At 34.1% G+C, this 17,051-nt stretch overlaps 1 pseudogene; it reads right to left on the reverse strand.

Annotated features, from left to right (window-relative positions):
* Window positions 1–6,105: 6,105 nt before the first annotated feature.
* On the reverse strand, window positions 6,106–16,694 carry LOC141522877 (phosphorylated adapter RNA export protein pseudogene; annotated as a pseudogene).
* Between the last annotated feature and the right edge of the window lie 357 nt (window positions 16,695–17,051).

Genomic DNA, 17,051 nt, shown 5'->3' on the forward strand with positions numbered 1-17,051 from the left:
AGGTAATGCTGAAATCCTATTCTCTTCAGGAATAGATTAAAGAGTGAACAACATGTAAGTAACAAGAGGATAAGAGGCTAGGCTAAGAAGAGAGAACCAGGGAGGGACTCTTGAAGGGAGAGTAGGTAAAAGAATAGGAGAGCAAGATAGTAGGTAGAAGTATAACAGAGGAGAGAAGAGGGAGAGGAATAAAGTGAGGACAGTGAGGAAAAATAGGAAGGAAGAAAATATATAGAAGTAATTATAGTCTAGAATGTGAATGGATGGATTTACTTTTAGGGTGGAAACTGACAGCAGATCAAAATTTTGAATTCATCAATGCATTGCTTTCAGGAAATGCTATAAAAGTGACACAATTTTTTTAAAAAGGTCAGGAGTAGAATTTTATATATTAACAAATCATGATCTCAAGGTTGAAACTAAAATCAATCAAAAGAGAAAAATAGGAAAAATGTCATTAATATATCAGTCATACTATTCATATTGTTTTAGGCTATTTAAAATAACTAGACAATATAAAATACCTGATAAAATGCTATTTTATACAAATAAAGAATTAAATAATTGAAATAGTATTTAAATAAAAGAAATATAATTATTAAAATGATAACTTTACCTAACTAATCTATATGTGTAATGCCATCCCAATCAAATTGATAAAAGTGTATTGTTCTGAGTTAGAAAAAATATTTTTTAAATGTTCATTTTTAAACAAAAAAACATTTAAAACAAAATGTTCATTTAAAACAAAAAAGAAATAAGGAGAAGATGTAAAGGAAAGGGATTCAGTAGTACCAGACCTTAAATGATGAAAGCATTGTTGAAATGCAAATTGGGAAATTTTGATTATTTTAAAGTTTTCTTGTTTAAATAATACATATCCAGCTAAGAAAAGTGGGATGCTGAAAGTTGGGAAGAAAGTTTCCTGATAAACTGTGATTGGGTTTGAATATTGTGATGGAGGAAATGAACTGGTACTGGTTGGTGTGTGTTTCTGTGTGTGTTTGTGTGTCTGTGTGTGTGTGTGTGTGTGTGTGTGTGTGTGTGTTTGTGTCCATGCTTAATAGTAACTTTTTGGTGGAAGAAAAGGGAAAATAAAGTAATAAGTGCACAACAAAGAACAAAAGAAAAGAAAACCTACAAGTAAGCAAAGAAAAGTTAGACAGCATTGGATACATGGAGTATTATCTACTGTACCGATTTTCTTGAAATAGAAATTCATTTTATATTGAATACACTATACTACTGTGTTCACAGCAATGTTATTTTTTCTTTTCTTTTTTGTATTTAAGATTAAAATTGAAATATTATAAAAAATAATTTGGATGCTAAGCTGATTCGTTCAAATGTCTTTATTAATGATATTATTTCACTATCTATGGAGGGTTATTTTTTTTTACATTCTTGGCCAGTGTAGTTTCCCTGCTTTGTTTTTGATATTTTCTACATGAGTGCTACACCTGCCTGTCTTGCTTTAGCTGAAGCATAACTGATTCTTCACCAATCTTAACTCTGTTCATGTTGCTCTATTTCAAGTGTGTTTCTTGTGAGCAACATATTGTTTCTAATTCATTTTTCTATCCATTTTTGTTTTATGAGTTTATCCCACTGACATTCAAATTGATTATTTTTTATTATACATTTTAAAGGAATAGCAAGTTGTAAAATAGATTTGCAGTTTTATATTTAATCATCTTTTTAAAAAATTTTGTTATGATAGTGCTTGTTTTATTTCATAAATTCAAAATAAAATAAGTATAACTTATGTTGAACATATCATACTTTTTTCTTTTTAATATTTATTCTCATTTTGTACAAATAATGTTTTTATATATTAATAAAATATTCTTGTTTAAGAGTAAATGAAATACCCTCTTCCACCATAAATATAGATTCACTTGAACGATAAAGTGGAGAGAAAAAAATTAAAATTAAAAAAAATAATGGTAATAATTGTAGGTATGGCCAGGTGGTACAATGGATGGAGCACCAGCCCTGGAGCCATGAACACCTGAGCCCACATATGGCCCCATGCTCCCAACAATCACCCAGCTGTGTGACATGCAAGCCACCGGAACCCCACTGCCCTGCAAAAAACAAAAAAAAGGGAAAAAAGACCCAAAATAAAATAAAATAGTAATAATAGTAGGGGTGGCTGGGTGGAGGACAGAGCACTGGCCCTTGATCCAGGAGCACCAGGGTGCAAATCCAGCCTTAGACATCCAAAGATCACCCTGCTATGTGGTCCCAGGCAGGCAACCCAGCCCCATTTGCCCTGCACCCCAAAATAATAATAATAATAAAATGTTCTTGAGTCTTTGTTCCAATACCACCAACTCTGTTGCAGGTGGATCTCATTCTTTATGATAAGTCCATCACAAAAGTTACTTCCATATTTTTCCAATGTTGCCATTGCTGATTGCAACTCCCTCCTTTCTTATTTCTCCACTACCATGTACTATATTTCCTCTCTCCTTTCACTCTGACTCCACTGTAGGGTAGGTGAGTGGCACAGCAGACAGATCCCCGTCTCTGGGGCCAAGATCCATGAGCCCCCATACCAACCCTTAGGCCCAGCATCCACCTGGCCCTATGGTCCCGGACAGGCCATCCAATCCCAGCCCCCTGCAAGAAGTAAAAAAAGAAATTGTGTTATATCTGACCATTCTTCCCCCATGGTTCATCCTCTCCTCCATCACTCACATCACCCCCTTCCCTCTGCCCCCCTCCTTCTTACTCCAGATGCCTATACCCCATTGAGTATATATGCTGTTTCCTCTCCTAACCACCTCTGATGAGAGTGAAGATTCCCTCATTCCCCCTTGCCTTCCCCACTTCCATATCATTGCAATAGCTCATTGTAATAAAGAAAAATCCTATTATATGAAATATATTGGCCTCTTCCCCCTCTCCTTTTTCTTTCTCCCATTATATTTCCCTTTTTTCTATTGACTCCATTTTTACACCATATTTTATCTTCAAATTCAGCTTTCTCCTGTGCTTCAGCTATCAAAGCTCCCTCTACCTTCTCTATTAACTGAGAAGGTTCATATGAGTATTATCAGTGTCATTTTTCTATGCAAGAATACATGCAGTTTATCATCAAGTCCCTCATATTTTCCCCCTCTCCTCCAATCTCCATGTTTCACCTGAGTCCTGTATCTGAAGATCAAACCTTCTGTTCAGCTCTGGCCATTCCAACAGGAACATTTGAAATTCCCCTGGTTCATTTAAAGTCCAGCCTTTTCCCTGGAAGAGGACATTCAGCCTTGCTGGGTAGTTGATTCTTGGCTGCATTCTAAGCTCTTTTGCCTTTGGGTATATTATATTCCAAGCCCTACAAGCTTCCAATGCAGTTGCTGCTAAGTCCTGTATGATCCTGAATGCACGATATTTAAACTGTGTCCTTCTGGCTGCTTGTAATCTTTTCTCTTTGACTTGGGAGTTCTAGAACTGAATTTCCCTTCATTATCTCTCTCTCTCTCTCTCTCTCTCTCTCTCTCTCTCTCTCTCTCTCTCTCCCCCTCTAAAATCTGTTTTGCTTCTAGAAAACTACCATCTTTTATCTGTCCTCCCTTTTATCATGCCCCCCCTTACTTTTATCATCTTCCCTTCCAACTTCCATGTTGGATAAAATAGTTTTCCAATACCAACTGATTATATGTACATAAATATACCCAAACAGAGATACAGATATATAGATATGTGGATATAAATATACATATAGATATTCTTTTTTTGAATCAATATATATGTGAGTGAGCTTCAATCATTACTTGCCTCCCCAACCATATTTTTTCCCTTTTGTAAGAACTCTTCCTTGTCCACCTCTTTTATGTCAGATATTTTTCCATTTCATCCTCTCTATTTCATTAAATATTCATTTTTCCCTTGAAGTATTATGCTCAACTTTGCTGGCTAGATTATTCTTGGTGTTAATCCTTCTGGCGTAACATATTTCAAGCCTTTTGTTCCTTTAAATTGGTAGCTATGCTCCAAATCACTTGATTAGAGAATTGCAAATTAAAACAACAAGGTATCATCTCACACCTATTAGATTAGTCAAGATGAGGAAAAGGGAATGTTGGAGAGATTGTGGGAGGATTGGGACATTGAAACATTGCTAGTGGAGTTGTGAATGGATTCAACTTTTCTGGAGAGCACTATGGAACTGTGTCCAAAGAGCAATAAAATTGTTCATACGCTTTGACGCAGTAATTACAATTCTAGGCCTATATACAGAAGAAATGATATAAAATGGAAAAAGTCCTACCTGTTCCAAAATATTCATAGCAGCTCTTTTCTATAATGGCAAAGAATTAGAAATTGAAGGGATGTCCATCAATTGGGGAATGGCTAAACAAGTTAGGTACGGTACATGAATACTATGGAATACTATTATTATATAGGAAACCATAAACAGAGGCTGCTAGGTGGCACAGTGTATCGAGAACCAACCCTGAAGTCAGGAGGACCTGAATTCAAATAAGGCCTCAGTCACTCAAAATTACCTAACTGTGTGGCCTTGGGCAAGTCACTTAACTCCATTGCCTTGCCAAAAATAAAACAAACAAACATAAATGGTCAGACTTTAGAGAAGCATGGAATGACTTATGGGATCTGATGCTGAATGAAAGGAGTAGAACTAAGAGAACAATCAACAACATTGAGATGAACAAGCTTGATGGAAGCAGCAATTCTCAGCAGTCCAGAGAACTAGAACAACTGAATTTGACAGGTTATGAACTATATTATCCCCAAACAGTGGATGAGAAACAAAACAAAACAAAACAAAACAAAACAAAACAAAACAAAACACAAAGGGAAAAAAATGACCCAAATTTCATGAAAACTTTAAAAAAATATCTCTTAAGTATCTCTTTCCCTTAATCCTAATTCCTCATCCCAAAAATTACTAATTTGCAAACATATTTAACAAAATATGTATGTAAAATGCTAATCTGTCTGCCTCCTACTAAAGGGAGGGGAGTGGGAAGGGAGGATTGAGGAAAATTTTGTAACTTGGAAATAAGCATATATATATATATATATATATATATATATATATATATATATAATTTTTTTAAAAAGTGGTGGCTAGTAGTTCATGTATGATTCTGACTCTGCTTCCACAATATTTGAGTGATTGCTTACAGGTTTCTTGAGGTATTTCTCTTTGATCTGAGAACTCTGGAAGTTGACTGTAATATTCCTGAGAGTTTTCAATTTGGGATCTCTTTTAGCTAGTGGTTTCTCTCCATTTCTATTTTTTTCCCTGGCTCTAGGAAATCGGGATAGTTTTCCTTCATAATTTCTTGAAATATAATGTCTAGGATTTTTCTTTGATCATGGTTTTCTTGAATGATCTGCCTAAATTTAGTTTCCAGGTCAGTTGTTTTTCTAGTTAGACTTTTACATTTTCTTGTATTTTTCTCATTCTTTTGACTTTGTTTTATTTTTTGGCAATATCTCCAGAAATAATTCACTTTTAATTATCTAAACTACATTTAAAGGAATTATTTTTTCTGTGAACTTTTGTACTTCTTTTTTGTTGTTGTTTTGTTTTGGTTTTTAGGTTTTTTGTTTTTGTTTTTACAAGGAGATTGGGGTTAAGTGACTTGCCCAAGATCACACAGCTAGGGAATTATTAAGTATCTGAGGTCACATTTGAACTCAGGTACACCTGACTCCAGGACCAGTGCTCCATCTACTGCACCACCTAGCCACCACAAACTTTTGTACTTCTTTCACAATTTGGTCAATCCTGTTTTTAAGAATAACAAGTATTGTTTGAACCTCCATTACCTACCTTTTGTCTTGTCATAGTTTTCTTCCTTTGCTTATATTTCTTTACCTAATTTTCCTCTACCATTCTTATTTGATTTTTTTACTTCCACACATTTAAGCTTTTTTTTTTAGCCAGAACAAGAGATGACATTTCTATGACGTTCATCTCCCACATACCAGTGTTCCCTAAAACAGAAAAAAATACTTTTTTTATCAGGTGCAATGTGCAAAGGCAAATAAAGGAAGTAGGTAAAATATAATAAAAAGGTTAATTACAATGCTTATTAGAAAAAAAATTTGCCCTAGATATTCAACATATTACAAGATGTTCAAATCAAGAGAATGATCAATCTCAAAGGTTATTTCTGCATCTAACTTTCTTTCTCCATGTCCTTCTTGGGAATCATTCAGAAAAACCAATGCCTTATTTGTGTCATTTGCAAAAGAATTTGGGATGTATCATTGTATTCTTGAAAATTAAGACCTTTAAAAGCCTACTTCATTCCCCCCCAAGACCCGTATTCTCCTTTTTTTTTTTATTTTCATACTCTTTTTTGCTTTTTCTATATAGAAAATTTTTTAAACTTTTCCTTCAATGATGTTTGCTGTATTTTTCAGCAGATTCAGATAAATGCAACCTGGTGTTCTTCTTCTGCTACTATTCATTATTAAAAGTCCACCATTTTGCTCACTTTCTGAATTTTCCATCACAAGTTCAATTGCTTTTTTGACTCCAATTATTCTTACTACTTGGGATATCAGATCTTTCTTTGTTTCCTAAAGTCTAAAAGAAATTTCATCTGTCACTTTTTCTTCAGAATCCTATCCTGCAATCTCACATTGACCTTTATAGTTCATTTCTAAGGTGTTCCCTAGTCTGTCTGATAGGTCGTTTCCATTTCTTATGATTTTGTCCATTTTCTTCTAACTTTTGAAATGGTTTTTTTTTTTAGCTTTCAGCAAATATTCATCTTACTCTTTGTCTAGTTTTCCATTTTGCTGTTGTGATTCCCTAATTAATTTCTTAGCAAGCAAATAAGTCTCTGTCTGACTCTTTGCTTTTGTCAATGTTGCCCTCTATTCCCAGTATATCAATTCATTACCCTTTGAATCTTGACTCTGTTCCTGAAGCACTGAGCACCATATGTTGTTGATCTTTCTCCCTCCTCCCAGAATATGCTATTTCTTATTGTTCTGTCCAAACTGAAAGAAAAGTCTCTGGTTTTGGAAGAGGATTAAAATACTTCTGTCTCCATTCCCAAAGACAGCTGTCATCATCTGAATCAGAAAAGCTTTCCTCACTTGATTCTACACCCTTAATAGTTCAATACTGTGATACTGGAGCAACTACAATGCTACTCTGGAAAAACCTGAATGTAATATTGCTATCTGGTACTTTCAGCCATGAGTATGGCAAGCACTTTTCCCTATTCATTACCAGGTCCTTCATGTCAGAATCTGACTTGGAGAGCTCACTATCTTTCAAACCCCCAAACCTCAATTTTTCCCCTCCCTTATTTGATTTTGAAAATCATTTTAGCTCTCCCAGGAATTTTTAATGGGCTTGTGTCCAATTCACATTTTCTTGGAAGCTTTGCTTATATTGTTTTCACTTTAATATCATCTTATAAGTTTGTGTGTAGATCTTCAAGGTCACCATAGGGGATTTTTATAATTAATTCTTTTCTTGTTGTTTGTTTATTTTTACATCCTTTCTTGATTTAGAATTTTAAATTAATGATGGGTTTTGTTCTTAGCATGGAAGAAAGGTTCTCTGTCTCAAGTTTCAGACATTTTTGTTCTACTATTTACAGAGCTAGTTCTGAGTTTTGGGAAGTTTTCAGTGCTTCCAAGGTAGTGAGATCTTCATTAGTAGTGTGATCACTGATCTCTTTGTAATATGTTCTTTACCCAGGAAAACTCTTCCTTCTTGATACTCAAACAATAATGTTCCTTGGAATCCCTGAAACCTAGGCCCAGAAGTGATAACTGACCCTCAGGGCTTTCACTCCCTTTTTGACAGAAATTGCTCTTTTCTGCTCTTAGACTTTGATCTAGAAGGAAGTTGCCAGAGTCTCATCCTTTTTCCAGAACTACCACAAGTTACTCTGTAATCTCATTCTGACAAATTCCAGGTCCCCTTACTATCTCTGTCTTGAAAGTTACCAAAGCTTGCAGCTACATTTGTCACTACCACCTAAGCTCATCACTAGTATTTCATTCACTGGACTCTAGGTCAGCCTCTTGCTTTGTGTCACATCTCTCTTTTCAACTTTGTTTATTGTATCGGGCTGGAAGAATATCTTACTCTGATTTTTCATGGACTCTGCCCTCAAGGGTTCAATTTGTAGTGATATTTTAAAGTTGTTTGCAAGGTAATGTGGGAGATTCTCTGCTCTGCCATCTTGGCTCGACTTCAGGAAGTACAAATAATTTTCTATCTGGACTCTCAACTTCTAGTCATTCCTTGGCATAATTTTCCTCAGAGCTAATAAAATAGTCCTCCCTGCTCAAGAATATTTAATGCTTCTCTTTATCTCTAGGATAAAATATTAACTTCATCATAAGATGCAATGTTCTACCCAGTACAACTGCCATTTACTTTTTCAGTCATATTCTACTTATATCCCTACATATTCTACTTATATCCCTATCTACAATTTAGTCAAACTGATTCAAATTCAGCATTCAATAACCTTCTACCAAGTCTTTGAATATGCTGGACATCATACCTGGAAGACCTTTAATCTTTTGTGTTACCTTCTTCCTGTTTGAGCTCATATGCAGCAGGAATTGTTATTTTATTCATCTTTTATTTTTAGTATTTACTCCCTCCTCAAATTATATTGAATGTATCTACTTAAATACTTTATCACTCAGTAAATTTTAACCTACTTGAGAGACTTTTTCATGTTGATAATTTGTCTCCCACAGAGAGTCTTGCACATAGTAGATACTTAATAAATCTTTATAGATGATTGGACATAAAGTTATGTAATAATACTCAGTTGTGAATACATCTCTCCCGCATCTTCCAGGTTTGCCTATCACCTAACCCAGAGGAGCATCCACTTTCTCCCTTTACCCTTAGTACAAAAAATGCTAGTTATAGCTCTGCCTATCTCATGCTGATATGAATCATTCGCCATCCAGGTCGGTTTACTCTTTATTATCTGCTCATTCTACCTATGTACTATTCCTTATGATATAACCTCCATTCTCCCATAATATCCCTTATATCCTAAAACTCCTTGAAAATTATTCCCTCCTACTTATATGTTATATGAGTCTTACTAATCCTTCCATGACTTATTGAAATCTCCTTTAATAATTCTAATTTTCAATGACCTGTTCTGAGTAAATGAAGCACTTCCTAACTCTTTTACACATATATAATCTTGAATCAAAAGGGATGTTAAGTTCATTTAATCCAAACTCCCTCAGAAATCTATCCAATAGAGGAATCAATCCCCTCTACTCTAATAAAAATTTGTATTTATTTAATTTTCAAGTATGTAAAGCACTTTTCTCTCAATAACCATTTGATATAGTATACCTACAATCTTTTCATTTTATGGATTAAAAAACTGCATAATAGGGCTTGCGGCTTACCAGTCATCATGGAGTTTGATGATATCAGAGTAAAATCAAATTCATGTTTCTTGGTACTAAAACTGTTGCTCTTTCCAGCATATCTTATTATCTCTCCAGTTCAGGCATCTCATCATCTAACTTTTATGTGAACATCTCCAAGAGACTTCACTAGTTCATAAGACAATAGACTCTATCACCAGACAACTCTAATTATTGTAAAGTTCATTCTTCTACCAAAATGAACTGTCTCTATATAGTTTCCATGGATTGTCACTAGTTCTGTTATATAGCGCAACTGAAATTATGTTTCATACAACTACAAAGACTCCAAAAAGGAGAGACACAAATACTATTTAGATTCTATTACTTGCTAATATTTGAGAATTATTTCCTGTTACAGAATTAAATAAGTCTCTACCCTACTTAGAGGAAATTATATATCCACACAAATAAGTTTTAAAATTCTTCGTTTTATTGTACTATTTTGTTTTATATGATTTTATTCTAGATATATGGATTTATGATAATTAACAATAAAACAGCTTGAATTGTGTAGTGATTTATTACTCTAAAGTAATATACAATATGTGTATATTTGTGAGTGTGTGTAGAAGGAGGAAGAGTAAAAGAAGTTTTGAGTTCCTAGTAACTTTTATGCATTTATATAAAGATTAGATAAAATTTTGTTGCCAATATTGTAGAGAGAATTGTCAGTCAGGTACAGATTGATCCCTCCCAAATTCTCTCCCAAGTCTAGAATTCTAACACTATTATTTTATTTCATATTCACAATCATCCAGGGAGATAAATAATACAAGTTTGTTTGTTTTTTTAATGTGAGGAAATTGAAGTCCAGAGAAGTTGACTAGCCCAAAGCATCATGGCTAATAAGTGGCAGTAGTGGCACTCATTTCCAGTTTGTTGATTCTAAATCCTATAATATGCCTTCCAGACCATAATCAAAAAAAATTATGAAACAGTCTCTCTCTCTCTCTCTCTCTCTCTCTCTCTCTCTCACACACACACACACACACACACACACACACACACACACACACACGACACACTTTAAAACCAGTCTTTCTACTCAGGCACCTGTCTCCAAAAACCTAATCTTTACCATATTACCACATGAAATTCTATTACTTGTACTTCTTTTGAGAAATGGAAAAATTCTGAAGATACTGACTTCTTTGCCTCATAAATCCAAACATCTCCCCTAATCAAGATAATGTTAGCTAAAATGTTGTTTTGGTGAGCTCCTTGCTGAAGCCCAGAAGATCTGACCAATGTTCCAATGCATCTAGGAACTCAGCAAATGTCAGTACTTCATCAATAATGCAGGTCACAATCCATTCATACCTGGCCCTCCAGGACAACTAAGAGTTCACATCCTTCTGTAAACAGGCAGTTCTAATCATAGGTCAGAAATTTCTGTTAGTCCTTCTGTGTATTCAACTTCCTGAAACAGGAAGATTTGAGATATTATATGAGGTACAAAGAAAGATTTCAGAGCAACTGATATCTATTTGCAATCTTTTGAGCTACTAAGTTTTTAGTACTATGTAAAGGGTCTAGTCAAAAAAGAGCAAAGAAAATAAAATGCTCTACTTGTGGGCTTTGATTCACAGTCTCACAGTGCCATCAAAAGAAAATACTCATAGACATATAGATATGGATATAGATATAGATAGGCAGAGAGAGAGAGAGAGAGAGAGAGACAGAGAGACAGAGAGAGAGAGACAGACACAGACACAGACACAGACACAGACACAGACACAGACACAGACACAGACACAGACACAGACACAGACACAGACACAGACACAGACACAGACACAGACAGAAAGAGAGAATGAGATTCCAGGAATTTCCAAATTTCCTATTTGCTTCAAAGGGAACCATATCATTTTAAGAGCCCTAGAAGAAATTCTTCCAGTACAGTGGTGGGTACCTATGATGCATTTATGAGAATGCGTGCATGGATTGAGAATACAACATGGGTTGAAAATACAGCTTTAGATTGCAATCTGTAGCTCTGGCAGAACTCAAAATATGGAAGTAGGGAATAATGCCTTTACAAATTGAAACAGTTCAACAAAGCCTGGTAAAATTAATTTGAAGTTGCACCATTGACAAAAGGGTCTGGCAGCTAATATTCAACTGACAGGGACACTACAACTTAGAAAGAATAACATTTTGAAGAGGGAAGAGCAAACAACACAGGAAGTGAGTTTATTCAATTTATTACTTCTCAAAATTCTTTAAGCAGAGAAAATGAGCCACATAATATAGTGCAAAGATCTATGTGGTCCTGAACAAATCACTAAACCTTTCTGAGCCTTAGCTTTCTGATATGTAAAATGAAAAGATTGGGTTTGATAGTCTATCTTTATATATGTATGTATGTATATGTATAAAATCTCTATATGTAGACTAAAAATTCTAATCACCTCTATCATTGGAATCAATTTTCGGAAAATTAAAGAGGATAAAGTAGGTAAAAAAAGATAGCTGATGTACTCCAAAGAGAAACAAAATAACCTCTAAATGAATTTTGCAGGCTGAGGAACTTGTTGATTCAATGGATTAATATTATTTCACAGCCAGGACCACTTCTAATAAAAACCAGTTCAGCAGAATCCCCAGGTGATCATGTTATCTCTCCTCTTTTGGACTTCCAGGAGGGAACCATTTTCCAGGAAGCCAGCTGTTAAGCCAGCCAGAAGAGTGGTTTATTAACTGTAACCTCGCAATCCCTTTACTTTAATAATTTGGTAGTATAATTAAATTCCAGTAGTCACATCTTGGGGAAAGAAATGAAAATGGGATCAGTACCATTTAGGTCAAGCAGCTGGCAAACACTGAGCCTAGAAACAAGTGGATATTTCATGTTCGTTACTTTAGTAGTCAGAGTCCCAGTTAAATATATGCAATAAGAAGTTACAGCCTGTTTAAGGGAGAAGCTTCTTTACCTGCTTCCCTGAGATAAGGTGTAATATATTTTTAATGTTCACTTTTTATCTTTCCTTGGCAATAAAGATGGTTTACAAACGATATTCAAGCCAGAAAGTAAGCAAAGCTAATAGGCTTGATTTGTAGACAGCATATGGACATCCAGGTTCATCCCAATTCATTCTTTCTTTTTCTATTGCCTAAAGCTTTTCAAACATTGATGTGGGAGTGGTGGCTTTCAAGATTGAGTCTTAAAAACTCTGCTCCAATTTGTACTACAATGTTGTTAATGACAAGGCGTAATTCCAACATCTGGTAACAGTGCCTACTATGAGAGTAACAAGAATACATTAAATGCACCTCCACAAATTAGTATTATGTTGAAATTATGAAATTTTAAAACTATCTCTGATAAGTGCTATTATTCATGATAATGTCATACTTTAAAGCCAATCCCTGTACTAAGCTGGAAACTCAAAATTATTGAGAGAAAAACACACACATACAATCATACATGCATGTGTATATAAACATTCATGTACATAATGTACATTAGTATTATAAATACATAGTACATGTATATCTGTGTATATATGTACCTGTGAAATATAATTGATAATGTGTGTACATGTGTGTTGGTGTGTTTAGTGTGTACATTATATAAACAGAAACGTAAGTTTATATATATCTATACACACATGTACACACAAATAGAAAGGATTAGATTGGGTATACATACATATGCAAAGTACACATACATAAAAATGTACATAAATGTATGTAACTATTGTATTCAGCTAATTTCATAAATGTGTGCCTATATATACATATTATATATATTTATATATATACATATATACACACATTTATAATTACAGAGAAGTCTTTCTATATATATATAAACATTTGTCTTTGCACATAAATGCATATGAATGAGCATAGGCACGTATCTATTATTTATATATGCATGTATAGCTATAAATGATATACATATATATTTAGATATGCGTATATTTGTGTATATAGATACAAAGAGATAGATCTATATCTATATTTTCAAGGGGAATAATTATATCTCTATCTATCTATCTTTCTTTCTTTCTATTCTACAATGGGTACCAAAAGGTAGACATCTAGGATGCATCACAAAGGAAGAATACAATGAAACATGTCTTAATATTATTTCTAAAGCATTTAATTTTGTGACCAAAAAGTACAACTTATTGTGATTCAGCATTCAAGTAAGCAAATATTTGTAGTTTATATAGGCAAAGTACTACACTGAATGCTAGCAACATCATTCTTAGCAGTTTTACAAAGATGCAGAAAACACAGTCTCTGCTTTCAAGAAGATTACAATCGAACCAAGAGAAAATGACAATTGTACATGTCGATATAAATGAAGGTGCAACAGGATGGGAGTGGGGATAATACCTGGACAAAATAGACAAATTTAAGACATGAAACATCACTTTCAGTTTTGCACCAAGGATAAGGAGATAAATGAAAGATTCATGTAGTTTGTAGTAGAAGAGAAAGACAACAAAGGGAAAGGTGTGAAGGGAAGTCAATACATGCCTAGCAAATAGAACTGATTGACTTGTGGATTCACAAGCATAGTTTAGAGCACAGTTGACTAGACTGCAGGTATCTATGGATTTCTTTGAATGGTAATTCTATTATGAGTCAATAGAGGAATGTGAAAGTCAAATAAGTGTGATTTTAGGTTGCAATGAGAGAGGTATAGTGACCAGAATAAGGTTGCAAGGTTTCCATAGATTTCCATTGATTCCTCATGCTCTTGAATACTGTTTTCATTTCTGAATGCCATATTTTAGTTAACATATTAATAAAATGAAGAGTACTCAGAGAATGGTATACCATGTGGCTAAAGACTTCACTGTTATGCACTATGAAGTTTTGTAAATGTAAGAGTATGATATATGAGGCTATGAAGATTTTTGAAAAAACTGGAGATTGTCAGGCTAAGGATAAGACTACTGAGGAGGGACAGTATTTTAAGGCCTATCATGTGGAGTAGAAAGGAAATTTGTTCTGCTTTAATTCAGGGGACAAAATAGGAGAAATTGGGGTAGGGGTGAAGGAATTACTGAAATGCAGGTTTAGAATTTATATAAGGGAGAATAAAAACTATCTTAGATTTGAATGTGTTGCCATGAGAAGTAATGAGTTTCTCTGCACTTGAGATCTTTAAATCAAGTCTGGATTTCTATTTGGTTGGAATATAATAGAATAGAATTCTAAACTGTTATATTTGAGGGTCTTATTGATATTGTCTTGGGGACCCTTCTGGAAATCTGGAGAAGACTATGAACCCCATTTCAAAGTTTTAATTGCACAAATTAAAATACATAGATTTACAAAGAAAATCAATTTCATTGAAATAATTATCAAAATCCTTTTTAAATGTTTATAAACCCCAAATTAATAACCATTATAATTTAGAGTCTCAATCAGTTATCCTTTATATTAGGGATCTCTGATGTTCCCTTTCATGTCTGAGGATCTGCAATTTTTGTGCAGTACCCTATTTGGAATAATTTCCTAAGTTATACTTGCATTTATGTATCATGTCCTAAGGCAGGTGATTGAATCTCAGAATTATTGTAATAATAAGAAAAGGAATGATGATGATGATGATGATGATGATGATGATGATGATGATGATGATGATCTGTACATGACAGCTCTTGGGACCTCACCAGTGAGCTTTCCATTGGCAATCAACTAATATAGGTTTAAATAGCTTTTAGGAGAAGCTATTTACAAATATGATGAAATAAGATTAGCTGGTATGGGAAAATATCCAGAATTCTAGTGCTCATTCTCCGAAAAATGTACACAGAATTCTGGAAAATATGGGTTTAAAGTCAGACTATAATGGTAGGGAGGTATATATGAAGGATATATATATATCATGCATATATATGACAGTTTTAACAACATGCTCGTATCTTCATATATTTCAGTCATAGCTTTATGCACAGAGTGCAAAATAGTGAAGACTTTAGATACCTTATAGCTACAGCTCTAAGTACTACAATCCCTTTCTTATGCCCATAGCTGGTACTCCTCTCCACCAAGAAATGTCATACTTTTGCTAAAGGCTCTTTCCCTTGGGGACTCTTTCCTCATCTGTTTATACTAGATGTCCCTCTCCACTGCTGATTGAATGGATGTTTGCTAATGATTCAGTCTTTGATAACATAATCAATAGGGAGAATTCATATATCTCTTTCACCTCTCCCCACTTTCACCTCTGTTACGGGTGCAAGGGTTTACTGGCTCAAGGTTCTATAGTTCTGTGGACTGAAAAGAAATTCCAAAAGGAAGGATATTTTAACTATAAGTTTTACTCTTTCACACATAGTACAATGAAATGTGCTCTTACAAATAAGATTCCTTTCACCCTTTTCCATTTATTTTTAATTGTTTGTCCTTATTTTTGTATTTATTCAATCTTTTGGCTTTTTTAAAATATTTGTTGCTGTCTCATGGAGTCTTTAGAATATGTTTATTCTATCTTATTTTTAGGGTGTCTCATCTTTTGAAGATATATCTTCTATTCTACTATATTTATTTTCCTTGCATTGTTTCCCTTCATGGATTTATTTTTACACCAACATGTTATATGAAATACCAAAATAAGATCAAATAGACACACAAACTCATTTTTAAAGGCAGGAATCTTCTAGTAAATGCTTATCTGACTTTCTGAAAAAAAGTTGACTTGACACACTTTTAAGTTTAATCTGGATTATTAAGCTTTTCTTTATCACCTTCTCATGGTTGTGCAATTATCACAACAATAAATCAAGTCTGATTTATAATGTTTTTCCAAGGTGATATTTCTGAAACTGAAAATTTAACATTTGACTCTTGTCAACTGATTCAAGCTGAGACCAGCATACCCCTGAATTTAAATGTCATATTTTTAATTAAAAAAAGAAAGACTTCCATAAACTAAGATGATTGAATAAACAGGAAATCACCATAACTGTTCCATATTCACCTCCAAACAACTCTAAAATAATGCCATGAAACAAATCCTGGAACATCAGAACCAGCAAAAAGAAGGGGTGAAACAATCTCTTCAACTGGAAAGTGAACAATATAGGATAGCTATGTCTCACTAGGATAAATGGGGATGCAGGCCAAGACAGGATGTATCCAAGATAGAGAAAAGCAAGTCCACCTCAGCAAGCTAGCAGGAGATCCTGAGCCCAAGTACTTTGGAACAAGTCAACACCTATACCAGGACCCCCTACCTGCCACTGCAAAGCCAGGGGAGTTGGTAGATTCCAGTTCCAAGAACTGACAAGTGCTTCAGCAGACATAGGTCAAATTTCAGAACTATCAGGTCAAAGAAAAAAACACTGCAAGTGTTTCTAATTTCAAGGAGACACAATCACGATTGTGCAGGACCTAGAAGCTGCAACAATAAAGAACCAGAAGTCATGGAACATGAAATTTTGGAAGGCAAAGGAAGTAAGATTATAACTATGAATCACTTACCTGGCAAAAATAAGCATAACACAGCAAGAGAAAAAGAATTATTGTTTAATGAATAAGAATAAAGAAATGAAAAATGAAAAACAAAAAATGAAATGAACAATATACCAGAATTAAATGAAAAATGTAATCTTCAATGTCAAGGTCCCAACAGAATTGAAAAGGGAATGAAAAATTTAAGG

This window comes from Macrotis lagotis, chromosome 4, assembly GCF_037893015.1.
Source record: "Macrotis lagotis isolate mMagLag1 chromosome 4, bilby.v1.9.chrom.fasta, whole genome shotgun sequence".
Classification (NCBI taxonomy): Eukaryota; Metazoa; Chordata; class Mammalia; order Peramelemorphia; family Peramelidae; genus Macrotis; species Macrotis lagotis.